Here is an 18,414-nt window from a genome sequence, read left to right as displayed (position 1 = left end):
AGTGAGCATATGGACCCCACTGGTGACGGGCACAAATGTGGAACAATGTGGCGTGAAAATGAAATATTACATTTTTTACACTATAATGTTGGTTTAGCCTTGAATTTATCATTTTCACAAGGGGTTAAAAGAGAAAAAAACACACAATATGTGTAGAGCAATTTTCCCCGAGTCCGTAAATACCCCACATGTGGACATAAAGCGCCATGTGGGCGCAGGGCAAGCCTCCGAAGGGAAGGAGCGCCATTTGGATTTTGGAGGTTGGATTTGGCTAGAATGGATGATGAACGCCATGTCGCATTTACAGAGCCCTCGTGCTGCCAAAACACTGGAAACCCCCCACAAGTGACCCCATTCTGGAAACTGCACCCCTCAGGGAATCTAACAAGGGGTGCAGTGAGGATATGAACCCCTTGATGACGGGCACATTTGTGCCGTAAAAGTGAAAAAATGAAATTTTTCCCTTTCACGTCACATTATTCCACATTTGTGCCCGTCACCAGTGGGGTCCATATGCTCACTGCCCCCCTTGTTAGATTCCTTGAGGGGTGTAGTTTCCAGAATGGAATCACTTGTGGGGGGTTTCCAGTGTCTTGGCAGCACGAGGGCTCTGTAAATGCGACATGGCCCTTGAAATCCTTTTCAGTGAAATCCAGCTTCCAAAAGCCAATTGGTGCTCCTTCCCTTTGGAGGCTCATCCTGCGCCCCCTTGGCACTCTATCGCCACATGTGGGGTATTTCTGTACTCGGGAGAAACTGCGCTACACATTTTTTGTCTTTTTTTGCCTCTTATCCCTTTAAGAAAATGAAAAATTGAAGGCTAGAACAACGTTTTAGTGTAAAAAATAAATTTTTCTTTTTTCACGCCATATTGTTCGGAAAATCTGTGAAGCACCTGTGGGGTCCAGATGCTCACCGCACCCCTTGTTACATTCCTTGAGGGGTGTAGTTTTCTAAATGGTGTCCCTTTAGTGGTGTTTTTTAGGTTTTGGCACCCCAGAGCCTCTGCCAACCTGAAGTGGTACAGTCAAAAATGACCAAATATAACGGAGGCGTTGAAATTCACTAGGCACTCCCTTATATCTGAGGCTTGTGGTTTGCGTCAAGTAGCGCAATAGGGCCACATATGGGGTATTTCTATAAACTGCAGAAACGGGGCAATAATTATTGGGGTGCATTTCTCTGGTAATAGGTTTATAATTATGAAAAATATTGGATTACAATAAAATCTCTGCAGAGAAAATTAAAATTTTCAAATTCCTTACACACTTAGCTTTTATTTCTGTGACTCCCCTAAAGGGTTAAAACACTTTCTGGATGTGCTTTTGCAGAGTTTGGGGGGTGCAGTTTCTGAAATTGGGTGCTTTGTGGGGCTTTCTAACATACAGGCCCCTCAAATACACTTTAAACCTGAACAGGTCCCTAAAAATATCTGATTTTGAAATTTTACTGAAAATTTGGAAATTTGCTGCTAATGTTTTAAGCTTCCTATCGTCTAAAAAAAATGAAAGATCGTTTAATAAATGCCGCCAACATAAAGTAGACATGTTGCTAATGCTATTTAATATATAATTTATGTGGTATAACCACTTTCTGTATACGCAAAAAAGTTTCAAAGTTGGAAAAATTCATTTTTTCACATTTTTTCACATTATTTGGGTTTTTTTCATAAAGATTTGTTATGAGTATCGACTCCAATTTACCAGAAATGTAAAGTACAATATGTCACGAGAAAACAATCTCAGAATCAGCCGGATAGGTAAAAGCATCCCGAAGCTATTAATGAATAAAGTGACACTGGTCATATTCATAAAATTTGTCTCTGTCATTAAGGCCATTTCAGGCTCTGTCCTTAAGGGGTTAAAGTATATGGACACCTTTGCTCTTCTTTATTAAATTAGTTATCTGGCATTAGAAAGCACAGGTACTGAATTGTAAAAACAGTGCCACCCCTGTCCTCAGGTTGTGTGTCTTACTACAATTCAAGGCTTGTCTGACAAATGTGTGGCTTAATGGAAAAGAGACATGACAATCATAGGGAGGGTACATGGCTTATGTGTTCCTTAACAGCTGCACCTAAAGAGGGACCATAGGTACCAGCAGACCCCGTATACACTGTGATAAATCTGGCATGTTCTTAGACCGTATTAATAAATCAGACCCTAAAAGTGGTCAGCAAATGGAAAATGGCTGAAAAAAAGGAAAAATATAGACATTTTTATTGTATTCACTATTTATTTCATACATGAAATTAAATTTACTATGGAAAACGAGCCTCAGGTTGCCTATTTGGTTAAATTAAATGAAATCATAAAATGTTGGACAGAATCTGCTTTGGACGTAAAAAAACTGAAACTGATTTTTTTTTTTTTTTAAATTTAGATGAAATATAACATCTAACCATGAAGATAAAGAATTTTCTTTATTGTTTATTTATTTATTTTTGCCTTTATTGTCTTTATATACAATATATAATATAATCTTATTCACCCCTATAATCCTCCTTATCTAAAATTCACTTCAATCGTCTTAACCCCAGGGATCCTGCTTGTCCACAAAACCCATTGTCTTTTCCATTTTTCCACTTGACCCATGGATATGCCAAAGGCCATTTATGCACACATTAGATTATACATGTCATACTCCAAAGACAACATTGCCGCTGGACTTTCAGCATTATAATTCTTGACCCTTAAGGCCATCCAGTTATTTTTATTTGGCCCTCTCGGTCCCATTTTACATCCAAAAATTTAGCTTCTGGCATTCCATGTTACTTTTACCTTGGACATTGATTCTGTTTGGACAATATCTGTATAATATTGGTCAGTAGCGGTGGAGTCTGGGACATCTACATATCTTCTGTATCAGATCTTCCTCAACACCTTTACATCTTAGACATTATTTTTTGTTTCTAAACCTGTTTAATAAGAAATTGTGGTAGACAAAGGGGTCAAACCCATTTTATCAAGGATAAAGGATGGGTACCTTCAAAGGGCCAATTGTGTGGATCACTTAAGTAAAAGCCCAAGATGTCAGAAGATTCAGTATCTATTTCCACTTCCTAAAACTTTGATTCTGGTATCCCAACCTTCCCTCTTGATGAGATTTTATACATAACATTCACTATCAGATTTTATAATTGTATCATGTAAATCAGTTCTCCTCCCGAAGGAAACTCATCCTATCTAGACCGTCTGTGCCCACGTGGGCTTTAGCTTCTGTCCGTAAAGAGTTGCAGAGGATGCACTGTTGGCCATGATTTTGTAACTCTTCTGTACTTTGTCTTGCACTGGTCTGAACACTGCTTTACTTTACTCTTTGCTGTGTTAATTAGATTCCACTACACCTGTCCTTCACCGCTCATATTCCTCCCTTTCTAGTCTGTGATCTGCATGGTCTTGATGTCAGAGGACTGGTCCAATCACGGCCTGGATGGGGACTCTGACATCCCATGAGAATTCCTCTGATACCTAGAGGTATTCAGTGATTGCTATGAGTCTGCCTTGCCTTGTCTGAAGTTTATCTGGATTGTTATTTTTTATTTCTGACCTTTTACCCGCTCTTTTGTTACATCACGATTCTCTGCTCATTTGGTACCGTCTTTGCCCTCTTGGTTTTCTACCCATTTCTTTCTGTTTGTCTTGTTTCGTCTCTTTGTGCACCTTAGGAAGGGACTGTCAACCAATTGTCACCGGCCGCCTAGGGTTGGACTGGCAATTAGGTAGGAATAGCTGTATCTTTGCTTAAATTTTTTTAAAATAAGTTCCCGTATATCACTGATCTCTTCAATGAGAGTCAGTACTCCCCCTATGCTGCGGCTAAGGTATCTCTCTAGCCAACTTGTATTGTTATATTGATGAAGGGCAAGACCACTGAAACAGCTGCCTAGGGGGAGGTCCACCTTGGTTTAAAGATTCTTGGTTGATAATGGGCTGCAGCTAGGGATGGTCCAAACCCGCCGAGGTTCGGGTTCGGCTGAACCCGGACGCTCGTCATCGGATTCCCGCTGTCTGCCCGCTCAGTGCAGCGGGAGGATCCAGCGGGAGGACCGCCTAGAAAACTGGGATACAGCCTATAGCTATGGCTGTATCCCAGTTTTCTAGGCGGTCCTCCCGCTGGATCCGCCCGCTGCACGGAGCGGGCAGACAGCGGTAATCATTGTGGAGGGTTCAGGTTCGTCCGAACCCCGTCCGAACCAGGTTCGGACCATCCCTAGCTGCAGCCAAGAGCAAAATTGGCTCTGCCTAAGCTTTAATGAAAGAAGGCCAGTTATCCCTCACATTGCAGGAGCGTTCTCGCCCAGAAAGTTGGAATCCACTATTATCCTTTTAGAGAGGACTTTTTATAGACTAAATTCTTGAGAACTTTTATATGCACTTCAGCTACAATCACACGACGGGAAGTTTTTTCCATTGTTACTTATCCGCAATTACAGACAAACTTAGAGCCTATTGGTTTCAACTTTGCTGTTCACACTGTCCGTAGTTTTGCAGATCCACAATCAGCAAAAATTGCTGCTGCAAAAATTAGTGACAAGCTCTAGTACCGTCCATAATTGCGGCACAGGTTTTCCCATAGAAGTCTATGGGCAGCATCTAGATCATATAGATACGTGATCTTTTAACCCATTCCCACCTGTTAAACTATCACCTTCCCCTTCTTTGCTGATACACACAAAAAATATGGATGCAATGTGGTTGCACTCCAGGCAAATTTTTTGTGGATTGTGAATGCAGATTGTGGATGATATTTGCATCATAAAGTATACGGTCCTGAAAACTACTGTACGTGTGAATGTACTGTGTTTCCTTGAAAATGAGACAATGTCTTTTATAACTTTTTGCTCCAAAAGATGCACTAGGTCAGGGGTACTCAACAACTTTTAGTGAGGGTCCGCTTACCGGGGTCTATTGTCAGATGAAGGTCCGAGCTGAACATCAGTAGGAAACGTATTTTGTTACTTTTCACAAACGTTCAACTATTTACATACAGAATTGCTGCTTATTAGCGGGAAAACTGGCATATTTTTTCTCTCACCAGCACTTTGATATTAGGTACAAAGGGGGTGACTGCACTTGTAGTATATAGCCCCCCTGTTGCTACCCCAGTAGTCTACAGCCCTCCTGTGCGCTCTCCCCCAGTAGTATATAGCCCCCTGTTGCTCCCCCAGTAGTATATAGCCCCCTGTTGCTCCCCCAGTAGTATATAGCCCCCCTGTGCGCTGTCCCCCAGTAGTATATAGCCCCCTGTGAGCTCTCCCCCTGTAGTATATAGCCCCTCTGTGAGCTCTCCCCCAGTAGTATATAGCCCCTCTGTGCGCTCTCCCCCAGTTGTATATAGCCCTCCTGTGTGCTCCCCCAGTAGTATATAGCCCCCTGTGCTCTCCCACTGTAGTATATAGCCCCCCGTGTGCTCTGCCCCTGTAGTATATAGCCCCCTGTGAGCTCCCCCCAGTAGTATATAGCCCCCCTGTGCTCTCCCACTGTAGTATATAGCCCCCCTGTGAGCTCCCCCCAGTAGTATATAGCCCCCCTGTGAGCTCCCCCTGTAGTAAATAGCCCCTGTGCACTCCCCCACAGTAGTATATAGCCCCTGTGCACTCCCCCACAGTAGTATATAGCCTACTGTGAGCTCCCCCCAGTAGTATATAGCCCCCTGTGAGCTCCCCCCAGTAGTATATAGCCCCCTTGTGAGCTCCCCCAATAGTATATAGCCCCCCCCAGTAGTATATAGCCCCCTGTGGACTCCCCCAGAGTAGTATATAGCCCCCTGTGAGCTCCCCCCAACAGTATATAGCCCCCTGTGAGGTCCCCCCAGTAGTATATAGCCCCCCTGTTAGCTCCCCCAATAGTATATAGCCCCCCCAGTAGTATATAGCCCCCTGTGAGCTCCCCCCCAGGAGTATATAGCCCCCCCCCCTGTGCGCTCTCCCCTTTATAGATTGCCCTCAGACAACAGACAAAAAAAAAAAAAACACAACTCACCTAGCACTTCGTTCCCCGCTGCGGCTGTCTTCTTCTTTTCTTCTGTCGGCCCGGCCCCCGGGTAATGCGCGCTCTCTGGGGACGTCCCGGGGATTCCCCAGCAGAGCGCGCACCAGTGACCTCAGTGTATGCCGCTGGCCTGCACTTCCCGGAAGTCCCTGAGGTGTTTGGTGCGCTCTCTGCTGGGGAATCCCCGGGATGTCCCCAGAGAGCGCGTATCAGCCGGGGGCCGGGCCGACACTGCCGCGGGAAGCATTGCGGTGGGGAGAGGGACCTCCTAACCGCCCCGGATCTGGTCCGTCCCGGGGCGGTTAGGAGGTCTGACCAGGGGTCCGGACAGCTGGCCTCCGCGGTCCGGGTTCGGACCGCGGTCTGCCAGTTGAGGACCCCTGCACTAGGTCTTACTTTTAGGGGGTGTTATATTTTTCCATGAAGAAGAATTCACACGTCACTTGCACAGCAGGGACAGAGTCTATGGTATGAAAGCTTCTGACAACCAGGGGGAGTTCACCACATCACACTTGTACAGCACAGCAGGGACAGAGTGTACAGTATGATGGCTTCCAGTCACCAGGGGGAGCCCACCACAGCACACTCGTATAACACAGCAGGGACAGAGCGTACGATATAGCGGCTTCTGGCCATCAGGGGGAGATCACCACAGCACACTTGTACAGCACAGCAGGGACAGCGTACGGTATGGCAGCAGTCAACAGGATAACGACAGAGTGTGTGCAGCTCTACATCTGGTGGTAGGGGACAATGGGGATGGCAGCAGGTGATGGGACTCTTGAAGCCTTGCCTGCACATTTACAAATGACGCCTGCGGAAGGAAACATCAGGGTTGGCAAGAGGTGACAGTGACGGCCCTAAAGGCAGCTGATCTGCAACACACGATGAAGGTAGGGGACAATGGTGTTCTGTACAAACTTTTCTAGGTCTTACTTTCTGGGGAGGCCTTATGTTTAGAAATTCAGCAAAACCTCTACAAGGTCTTATTTTCAGGGAATGTCTTATTTTCAGGGAAAATTGATGAATAGATGTTTACACATTATTCTGTGCTCCCTCCAAGCCCCAGACTATTTCATTGCTTCTTTTAACTCTGAATATTAAGTTTATTCCTGCGTCCCTCACTTGCTGCACTATATATTCTGTCCTTTTAGCTTTGAATTGTACTTAGGAAAAAAAGTTTTCAACCCCTTCAACTTCTTCCCATCATGTAAATCACTTTCTCTATCCTGAGAGCCTGTTCCTTGGGGAAGTCAGCAGAGCGCCTGCCAATGGATTCCTCATCCAGGATAAATATATTACAAGAAGAAGGCAATGCAAGAGAGCAGAGGGTATCTCCCAGCTTCTGTGCGCTCCCTAACTACTGCGAGCAGATAGGAAAAACATTCCCACACTTACAGCTCAATTAAGGGGTCCTGAACTTACAATGGCTCATTTTAAAGTCATGTAGTTATTACCAGAGGTACTTCCTGTCCTCTGCCAAATACTTAAGTAAGTATTAAATCTTCTGCATAATGGACCTGACCTATTTATACACTGAGTTGTGCAAGATTTCTTACTGATTAAAAAGTTCATGTGTTTTCCAGACAAACAGTGCTAATCGATTAGTCAGTCTGTCTATCTATCTATCTATCTATCTATCTATCTATCTATCTATCTCCTATCTATCTATTTATCTATTATCTATCTATTCTATCTATCTATTTATCATCTCTTTATCTTCTATCTCATCTATTTATCATCTCTCTATCTTCTATCTCATCTATCTATCTATCTATTATCTATCTATCTATCTATCTATCTATCTATCTATCTATCTATCTATCTATCTATCTATCTATCTATCATCTTTCTCGGTGAACCCTTTTCTATGCCAGGAAAGTAATAACCATTAAAATGGCACCATACAGTGGCATAGCTACCATAGAGGCAGACCATGCAACCACTATGGGGCCCATGCGGCAGGGGAGACCGTGCCCTCCTTGGCAAAACACGTGGCCTTCCTCCATGGGACTAGCTATGGGCAGCCCCACCGCCCGGACAGACACATAGTCTCTGTGGGATCCACAGCTGCTGCCACGATTCTGCGTCCACAATCACTGCCCTGACCTTGGGAAACTGGAAGAAGGGAACACCGCATGACAGCACTCAGTCATGTGAGTATGGGGAGGGGGATTCATGGGACCCATAAAGTTACTTGCTATGGGGCTCAATATATCTTAGCCACACCCCTCCCTGGCACAATAGGTAGATTCCCCACTCCTGGTTGACCATTGACCATTGTCCTCCTATGTTGAGGGACATTGGCACCAGCCTTATACCTGCCTCTATATACCAGCACATAGACAGGTGGTATATATACAAGTAATAACTGGACATATCCCGGCAGTCGGGAAGGGCTTTGTGTTATTCCAGGCTCCTGTCGTGCTCTCGCCGGGTCGGCTCATCCTGTCGGACTATGAACATTTCCGTCAGCAATCTGCTCTTTCCTATATTTCCAGGGACTTAATGAAGCTAATTAATCTAAATGCTGGTACTGTAGGAAATGTGTGTTTGTGGTATACATAGGGATGCATTTAATCCCTTTACTGTAATGCATTTCGTATAGCGTTCACATCTGTGACCTTCTCACCCCCTTTCAACTCCCCCGACGGCCACTGAAGAATTACATTTCAGCACATCCATCAAGCAGAATAATTGTGGAGTAGGGAAACACGATTAGATGCATCGGTCACACAAGGGGCCACCTCTACTTGCACCTGCAAAGGAATTATATTGTATACATTTCCACCAAAAGGAGCAATATGCTGCGGAAAGTACTCGACAAATGGCTGTAGGGCTTCACGAGAACCGAGTTCAACAAAGTAATATACTGCAAAACAGAGTGAAACCCGCTAAAACCATGGAGTTCAGCACTTTATTTCTTCTGTAACAAGCAATTATATCCGAAGCAATCGAGGGAAAGGTGGACTATAGGATTTTACTCATTTACTGTCAAAGCTAGATGGGGGGGGGGGGTAGATACAGCGGGGTCATAGTATATAGAGCCAACCTATTCCATAGCAATGTATCTAAAGTATATTAACTGAGGTTAGTCCTATACATATATTAGCTTTGGGATTGTTCACATGATGAATTTCTATGGAGATTTCGGCACAGAAATTTGACAATGCAGATTTGAAAAAAAAACTTTTTTTTTTCCACATCAACTGGAGTCAGAAAGTTATATAGATGAAAATGTATTTCTAGTTAAAAGTCTCCAGTCTTCCCAAATATTATCAGCTGCTGTATGTCCTCCAGGAAGTGGTGTATTCTTCCCAGTCTGACACAGTGCTCTCTGCTGCCACCTCTGTCCATGTCACGAACTGTCCAGAGCAGGAGAGGTTTTCTATGGGGATTTTCTACTGCTCTGGACAGTTTCTGACTCGGACAGTAGGTGGAAGCAGAGAGCACTGTGTCAGACTGTAAAGAATACATCACTTCCTGGAGGAAATACAGCAGCTGATAAGTACTGGACTCAAGAAAAAGAGGACACGGTGAGAGGTTAGTTTGGAGAAAGAGCAGAAGCAACATGAAAAAATATTACTTTATTGAAAGAGTAGTAGATACTGGCAACAAACTTCCAGCAGATGTGGTTGGTGAATCTACAATAACTGAATGTAAACATGCCTGGGATACACATATATCTATCCTAAGATAATAAGAAGGGAAATACTAACAGGGCCGGCTAGATGACCCAGTGGTTGACAATCTTCTATGTTTCTAAGTACTGGAAGACTGGAGAGAATACACCACTTCCTGCAGGACATACAGCAGCTGATAAGTACCAGAAGACTGGAGATTTTTAAATAGAAGTAAATTTTTTATCTATATAACTGTCTGACACCATTAAAAAAAATTTTTTAACTGTATTGTAAACATGATACACCGAAACAAGCCGGTATACTTCATTATATGAGGCTGATCCGCTCCAAAAGAGAGATCTCTGCTTACAAACTGAAACTTTGCAACAGAATTCTGGGGGAGAAACTGGTTGTGTGAACACTCGCTTACAGCAGACCCCAGCATGATACCAGTGCTCATCGCCCAGCCCATCCATTAGGGCTTCCTCAGATAAAAATGTTTACATTGGGAGGGGGGAGAGCGGTCTGTGATCAGCTGAAAAACGTCTGACCGCTGGACTTATTATACCAGGCGATGTCACCGCGATCGACCAGTAATGATCCCATGTAATACCGAGGTGCCGGCTGTATTCATACATACTGCTCACAAAATGTACTCAGTATACTCTACGTATATACATTGTAGCTATAGTTATTTTCTGTATATCTCATATGTATCATCCAATGTCAGTCACCTATCATCCCTCTCTGCTGGTGTCTATCCATCACAATCCAAAATCCAATAAAAATTGCAGTTTTATTCAGGGCACTGAACATGAAGGAATAAACTACAACTTATATTGGAATTTTGGAGTGCAGTGACTTTTTTCTGCTGTATGTGACCTTGGAACAAGAGAGAATAGATAGATAGATAGATAGATAGATAGATAGATAGATAGATAGATAGATAGATAGGAGATAGATAGATAGATAGATAGATAGATAGATAGATAGATAGATAGATAGATAGATAGGAGATAAATAGATAGATAGGAGATAGAGATAGATAGATAGATAGATAGATAGATAGATAGATAGATAGATAGATAGATAGATAGGAGATAGATAGATAGATAGATAGATAAATATTAGATAGATAGATAGATAGATAGATAGATAAATAGGAGATAGATAGGAGATAGATAGATAGATAGATAGAAAGATAGATAGATAGATAGGAGATAGATAGATAGATAGATATTAGATAGATAGATATTAGATAGATAGATAGATAGATAGATAGATATTAGATAGATAATAGATAGATAGATAGATAGATAGATAGATAGATAGATAGATAGATAGATAGATAGATATTAGATAGATAATAGATAGATAGGAGATAGATAGATAGATAGATAGGAGATAGGAGATAGATAGATATTAGATAGATAGATAGATAGATAGATAGATAGATAGATAGATAGATAATAGATAGATAGGAGATAGATAATAGATAGGGGATAGATAGATAGATAGATAGATAGATAGATAGATAGATAGATAGATAATAGATAGATAGATAGATAGATAGATATTAGATAGATAGATAGATAATAGATAGATAGATAGATAGATAGATAGATAGATAGATAGATAGATAGATAGGAGATAAATAGATAGATAGATAGATAGATAGATAGATAGATAGATAGGAGATAGATAGATAATAAATAGATAGATAGATAGATAGATAGATAGATAGATAGATAGATAGGAGATAGATAGATAGATAGATAGATAGGTAGGAGATAGATAGATAGATAGATAGATAGATAGATAGATAGATAGAAGATAGATAGATAGATAGATAGATAGGAGATAGATAGATAGATAGATAGATAGATAGATAGGAGATAGATAGATAGATAGATAGGAGAGAGATAGATAGATAGATAGATAGATAGGAGATAGATAGATAGATAGATAGGAGATAGATAGATAGATAGATAGATAGATAGATAGATAGATAGATAGATAGATAGATAGATAGATAGGAGATAGATAGATAGATAGATAGAAGAGATAGATAGATGATACATAGATAATAGATAGATAGATAGATAGATAGATAGATAATAGATAGATAGATAGATAGATAGATAGATAGGAGATAGATAGATAGATAGATAATAGATAGATAGATAGATAGATAGATAGATAGATAGGAGATAGATAGATAGATAGGAGATAGATAGATAGATAGATAGATAGATAGATAGATAGATAGATAGATAGAGTGATAGATAGGAGATAGATAGATAGATAGATAGGAGATAGATAGATAGATAGATAGATAGATAGATAGATAGATAGATAGATAGATAGGAGATAGATAGGAGATAGATAGATAGATAGATAGATAGATAAATAGTATTATTTCTCTCCCCATCTATTATAGAGTAGTAGAATATGGATTGTTTTGCGTCTCCTATATAATAGATCCCCGTCCTCACATTTCGCTCTAATTCCTCGCATGTCACAGTGTAAACAGTCTGAACGACATATTTTGCATTCTATGAAGCGCCAGCGTTTTACCATCATGCGCTGATCTAATTAGGAGAAGAGGGAAAAACCCTCTGAAGGCGCGGCGGCGGCGGCGTTGTGCCGAGATATGTTTTGTGTCATTGCGTCTTCCAGAAATACAATAGACAAGATAATCCAGAGTTTCATGGAAAATCAATTACTCTTTAGCTGTACATTCCCAGTCAGTGGAGCTGATATATTTTATATCTCAAATAATATGCACTTTTAGTTACCTAGGAAACCAGAACCTGAAGTTACGGGTATATAGCCGTCCGCCGCTGCTGAACGCGCATCCGCCGCATTGTCGCTGCCCGCGCTGCCTGTTTGTATTTACTGACTTTCAGATGCACCTAAACTTCTTGATTTATTTTTTTTTTCCCTCAGCAATGAGACAAGATCGTTTACAGATGGAGGAGAATGTTTCTTCTAAGACTCTGACTTTATAATTGCTTTACCAGGCCGCAATCCGCTCGGCTTTTTATGTACCCGCTTTGTCAAAACATATTTAGCGGGAAAGCAGACTGCCTGCGACATAACAAGCAGAATGTATGAGAATACGCAGCTTCTGGGGTTTATACCATCCAGCAGCAATGGGAAATATTTGTGCACAATCCAATTAAAAAAAACAAAATATTTTTCAAAAAATGTAATGGTTTTAACGGTTATTCGAAATGCGGATGGAGGTTGTCATAATCTTCCAGGTTAGGGCCCTCTTCCACTATACGATTATCGTTCAGATTAGGCTAGGTTCACACTGCGTTTTCAGCATCCGTTTAACGGATCCGTTTTTTTTAACGTCCAGAAAAATAGGGTCAGCAACGTTTTTTTGTCCGTTTTGGTCCGTCAAAAAAAAACGGATCCGTTTTTTTTAATAATGGAAGTCAATGTAAAAACGGATGCACACAAATGAATCCGTTTTTTGCAATCCGTTTTTCATGCGTTTTTTGCAAAAAACTGATGCGTTAAACGGATGCTGAAAACGCAGTGTGAACCTAGCCTTATCATTAAATCGTTCGAATCTAAACGATAATCATTCGGGTGAAATGCAATTAACGATTAACGACCAAACGAGAAATCGTTGATCGCTTTATAAGACCTGGACCTATTTTTATCGTTGCTCGTTCGCAAAACGTTCGCAAATCGTTTGCATTGAAAAAGACGTCGTGCGGTCATTCACAGTAGATACGAACGCAATAGCGAAGAAATAGCGAAGAAAAAACGATCGCAAATACGATCATAAGTAACGATTATCGTTCCATGGAAATGAGTGAACGTTTTCAGGTCTTTCACATTAGCAGTCGTTTGAGATCGTTAATCGTTAACGATAATGCGAATGATAATCGTCCGGTGGAATAGGGCCCTTAGGCTGAGTTCACACGGCTTTTGCAAGAAAAAAAACTGGTAAAAATCGGATGAAAAAAGGGATGCATTTGTGTGCACCCGCTTTGATCCGTTTTTTTTTCTTACATTGACCTCCGTTATTTAAAAAATAGAAACGGATCAAGCGCATCCTTTTTTTTTTACACAAAAACATAGTCGACCACATTTTTGTGTTCATTAAAAAATAACAGATGCGTTCTAATGGCCCGTCAATGGAAAAACGAATCGCAACGATGCCCACACAAGCCTTTGTCCATTTGTTTTTCCAATCATTTTTTTTTTTTTTGCAAAAACATATTTAAAAAAGGGATTGCAAAAACTTAGTGTGAACCCAGCCTTATAAAAAATATCATTTTTTTTCTTAAAGGGCTAGTCCAGCAAAAGGGGAAAAAAATCAAATCAACTGGTGCCAGAAAGTGCCAGAGATTTGTAATTTACTTATTTACTTCTGCTGTATGTCCTGCAGGAAGTGGTGTATTCGTGTATTCTTTCCAGTCTGACACAGTCCTCTCTGCTGCCACCTCTGTCCATGTTAGGAACTGTCCAGAGCAGCAGCAAATCCCCATAGAAAACCTCTCCTGCTCTCCAAACTGGAAAGTACCCACTTTCTGCAGGACATACAGAAGCTGATAAGTACTGGAAGAATCAAGAATTTTTTATAAACGTAAATTGTATGTATATATATATATATATATATATATATATATATATATATATATATATATATAAATTTCCTTTCTGACCTCTATGACCTTGTGATCTCTCTCTCTATTCATCCCCCACGTTTCCTATGACAAGGGAAATTGAAGAGAATCTATCACCAGTAAATAACCCATCAAGTCTACATGTTAATATAAAACATATTGTGGAAATGTTTTTTGTTATGAATAGTCTTGACAGCTAATGTGGACAGTTTAGCTCCTCATTTCCCAAACAAGAGACTATTAAGTTTGTAGTTTAGCATGCCCACAACACTTTTCAACATAACTAAGCATGCACACAACCCTGTTCCATGTGAATAAGCATGCCTGCAACTCTTACCCATATAAATAAGCATGCCAACAACACTTCACGATATAAATGGGCATGCCCACAACACTGTCCAATATAATGGAGCATGCACACAACACTTTTCTATATAAATAAGCATGCCCACAACACTTACTTATATAAATGAGCATGCCCACATAACTTATATAAATGAGCATGCCCACATAACTGCTCCATGTAAATAAGCAGGCCAACAACACTTACCCGTATATATGAGCATGCCCACATAACTTATATAAATGAGCATGCCCACATAACTGCTCCATGTAAATAAGCAGGCCAACAACACTTACCCATATATATGAGCATGCCCACAGCACTTTTTACTATAAGTGAACATGTGACTTTTTGGGTAAAGTCTACATTTAATTAAAAAAAATATATATAATAATAATATATAAATAAATAAATAAATAAATATATATATATATATATATATATATATATATATATATATATATATATATATATATATACACAAGGTATATACACCTCACCCAGCAATTGTGGCTGCTCAGTGTTCTGCACAGGAGCAGGGACTCCTGTCTAATAGGAGTCCCTGCACCTGCCAGGCAACTTAGAATCTGAATTTTGGGATATCCTTTCATCTCCATTGTCAAATGTAAGAAAGGGTTACTGTATATGAGAGTAGATTCTTTATTCCTTCAAATAAAAATAGCATACACATTCAGAATGGCGTTATTTGTAAAAAAAAAATATATATATATATATATATATATATATATATATATATATATATATTTTATTTATTTTTTTTTTATTTTTTTTCCCAATCCCCTTTAGCAAGTTGTGAGATCTCGTAGCTCCTGCCCACATGGAATTACTGGGAGGATGTGTGTTAAAAGTGATTATCCATATTGAATAAAATGACTGTAATTGTCAATACAGAGGTAGTGCCCGCCCGCGTACAATGCTTTATTCACAATGTACAGGCAGGGGAAGCAGACAAGCTTGGTATTGTTTTTATGGTAATGATTAGCCTTAGGACACTGCTTCATTGCAGATTCAGCATCGTATATCATTTTATCATGGCAGACCAAGCAATAAGTGCAATTGATCTTAATAAATACTAATATACACAGCATTGAGGCTGCCCGTACTTAATAACCCACAGCTAGAATATACGTCCGCTGATGAAGAAGAGACAAATATAGCTTCCATATGCCGGTGGTAAATCAGTAGTAGTAATGTCATCTTGTCTGTACCGGCAGGTTCAGGAACGTTACAGAAGAAACAAATTAGCTTAGATTTAAAAAAATTCTAAATAATATAGAACTTTACTTAATTATTTTCTTTTATTTATTTTTTAATGTTTTGTTGAGGATTAGAACTCGTGGCTTCATTCTTACAAAAACAGCATTCTTACAAAAGTAAATAAATAAAATAAAAAAAAAATAATAAAAAAAAAAAATAAAAACATTTTATATTTTCAAAATTTTTGGAAAATTCTGAACAAATCAGATTTTTTTTTTTTTGCCAAATGCACCTGCTCATCTCTAGTTTTTTAAAAAAAAATTTCCACAGTAAGGCTATGTTTACACAGCGTAAAAGTACGTCCGTTGTTGCAATCGGCAACAATGGCCGTACTTTGTACGCCTAGGAACGCCGCACGCTCTTTGGAGCATATACACATCGGGATCCCATACAGCGCAGCAAACAACTGACATGTCAGTTTTCTGCGGCCGCAATTCAGTGAATTGCGGCCGCAGAAAGCTCTCTCAGTTTACACAATGAAGCGAGCGGCTACGGCCGCAAGCTTCATTGTGTGCCCGCATCAGAACACTGTAGCTGGAAAGATAATTCCGGGATGATCTTTTCAGAGACCGGCCACTCCGTGACCCGGCCGGGTCATGAAACGGCCGGTCCTATACGCCATGTGAACATGGCCTAAAAGGGGTTATTCCGGATTAGAACAAGTACCTTCTTCTAAAGACAGCAGCACTATATGATGTGTCTGGTGCTGCAGTTCATGTCCACTGAAATGAATGGGACTGCTGTACAATTTTTAAAAATCCTAGCCACTGCCTAAAATACTAGATTTGAACCAAACATAAAGGGGTACTCTAGAAAAAAAAAAAAGATTTTTAAATTGACTGGTGTCAGAAAGTTATATCGATTTGTAAATTATTTTTATTAGAAAATCTCAAGTCTTCCAGTACTTCTCAGCTGCTGTATGTCCTGCAGGAAGTGGTGTGGTTCCCTTTAAATGCACTAAACGGTAATTATTATCGCAAATTTCCTATGATGAAAGTTTAGTTTTTTGACTACTTGGGTGGAATATGCTTTGATAAAGAGTTATCTCAGCACATTTCAATAAGACTATATAGAGATACTATTCGGCTATGTTCCCACTATGTACAGATGAGCGCAAACAGCCATTGTTGTGAAACCACGGCCAGAATGTTTATGTTCAATGTTCATGATGATTAATAATGGCTGTAGTTTTACTAAAGAACGGCCATTGTTAGTACATAGTGGGAACATAGCCTATAAATATGCTGCACAAGTTAGGCACAAAAAAAAAAAAAAAAATCCAATTTTTTTTTTTTTATTGTCTCCCAATGTGTAAAATATCAGTTTGTATATTATAACTAACAGGTGGCAATGTGTTGATATACCGTGGTGACACCTGACAACATATAGTATTGTTTTTAAGCTAGATTATAAAAGTAGCTGATAAGGAAATGTCTGCTGTATAATATTAATAATAATAATAATTTTTTTTAAGTAAAAACCTCTACAATTACTTTTTTATTACTATTTTAATACATAGCAGACAAATACTGTGCACAGGTTTTCCTCTCGAGTGATACATTAGATATAAGGAAAAATATAGGAAAATCCATTAAAAAGTAAATTGATTTTTTTTTTCAGCAGACCAATATTATATTTATAAACATTTTTTAAAAAAATCTAGAAAAATAAAACATAATGGTAGATATGATTCCAACAGATGTTAGCAGGAATACAACCTTCAGGTAACGTCATTTAACGGACTTCCTATCATTAGTTTTATGGTAAATTCATTTTTTTATGAACAGCTTGTCAGAACCAGATGTCTTTTGATTAATGGAACTGAAAGCAGTGGCGGGGAGTGAATGAATTTTCTTTAGGGGCTCGAAAGGCTTATGTACTGTAACTAAATGGCTCCTTAAGCGCTGTGATCGCAATACACTTTGGGGCCATGCATCACACTTGCAAAATTTATGCAAAAAAAAAAGTTGAGAAATAAATTAAAAGTTTGAAACTTTTTTTTTTTGGTCTTTTTTTCCAAATATTTTGAACTTCACTGATGTCTTTTTTATGCAGTCATTTCAGTACTGTAAAATTCAATCGCGTTAGTATGCCTCTGGATACTCACTCATTATAAGGGGCTTCCCATTTTTAGGGGAAAAAAAAAATCCATTTGCTGCCAAATGCCGGAGGAGGAAACTTTATTAAAGGGAGTATCTGAAAAAAATATTTGATACTTTAGACTGTATTAGGACTACAAATATATATATATATATATATATATATATATATATATATATATATATATACCGTATTTATTTTTCAGCATATAAGACGACTTTTTAACCCCGAAAAATTTTCCTAGAAGTCGGGGGTCATCTTATACGCCTGCTTAAAAATGGTCCCATTCCCACCGTATGGGGCAACCACTATAAAAAAAAAAAAAAAAACATTTAACTCACCTAGGGCCCGTTCCCAGCCTCCGCGCGCCTCCCGTACCATTCCCGACACAGGCAGTGTGACGTACACTACCTGCGCCAGAGAAGGAG

The sequence above is a fragment of the Dendropsophus ebraccatus genome, chromosome 8 (assembly GCF_027789765.1).
Source record: "Dendropsophus ebraccatus isolate aDenEbr1 chromosome 8, aDenEbr1.pat, whole genome shotgun sequence".
NCBI classification, from domain to species: domain Eukaryota; kingdom Metazoa; phylum Chordata; class Amphibia; order Anura; family Hylidae; genus Dendropsophus; species Dendropsophus ebraccatus.
Note: the sequence above shows the minus strand (reverse complement) of the source record.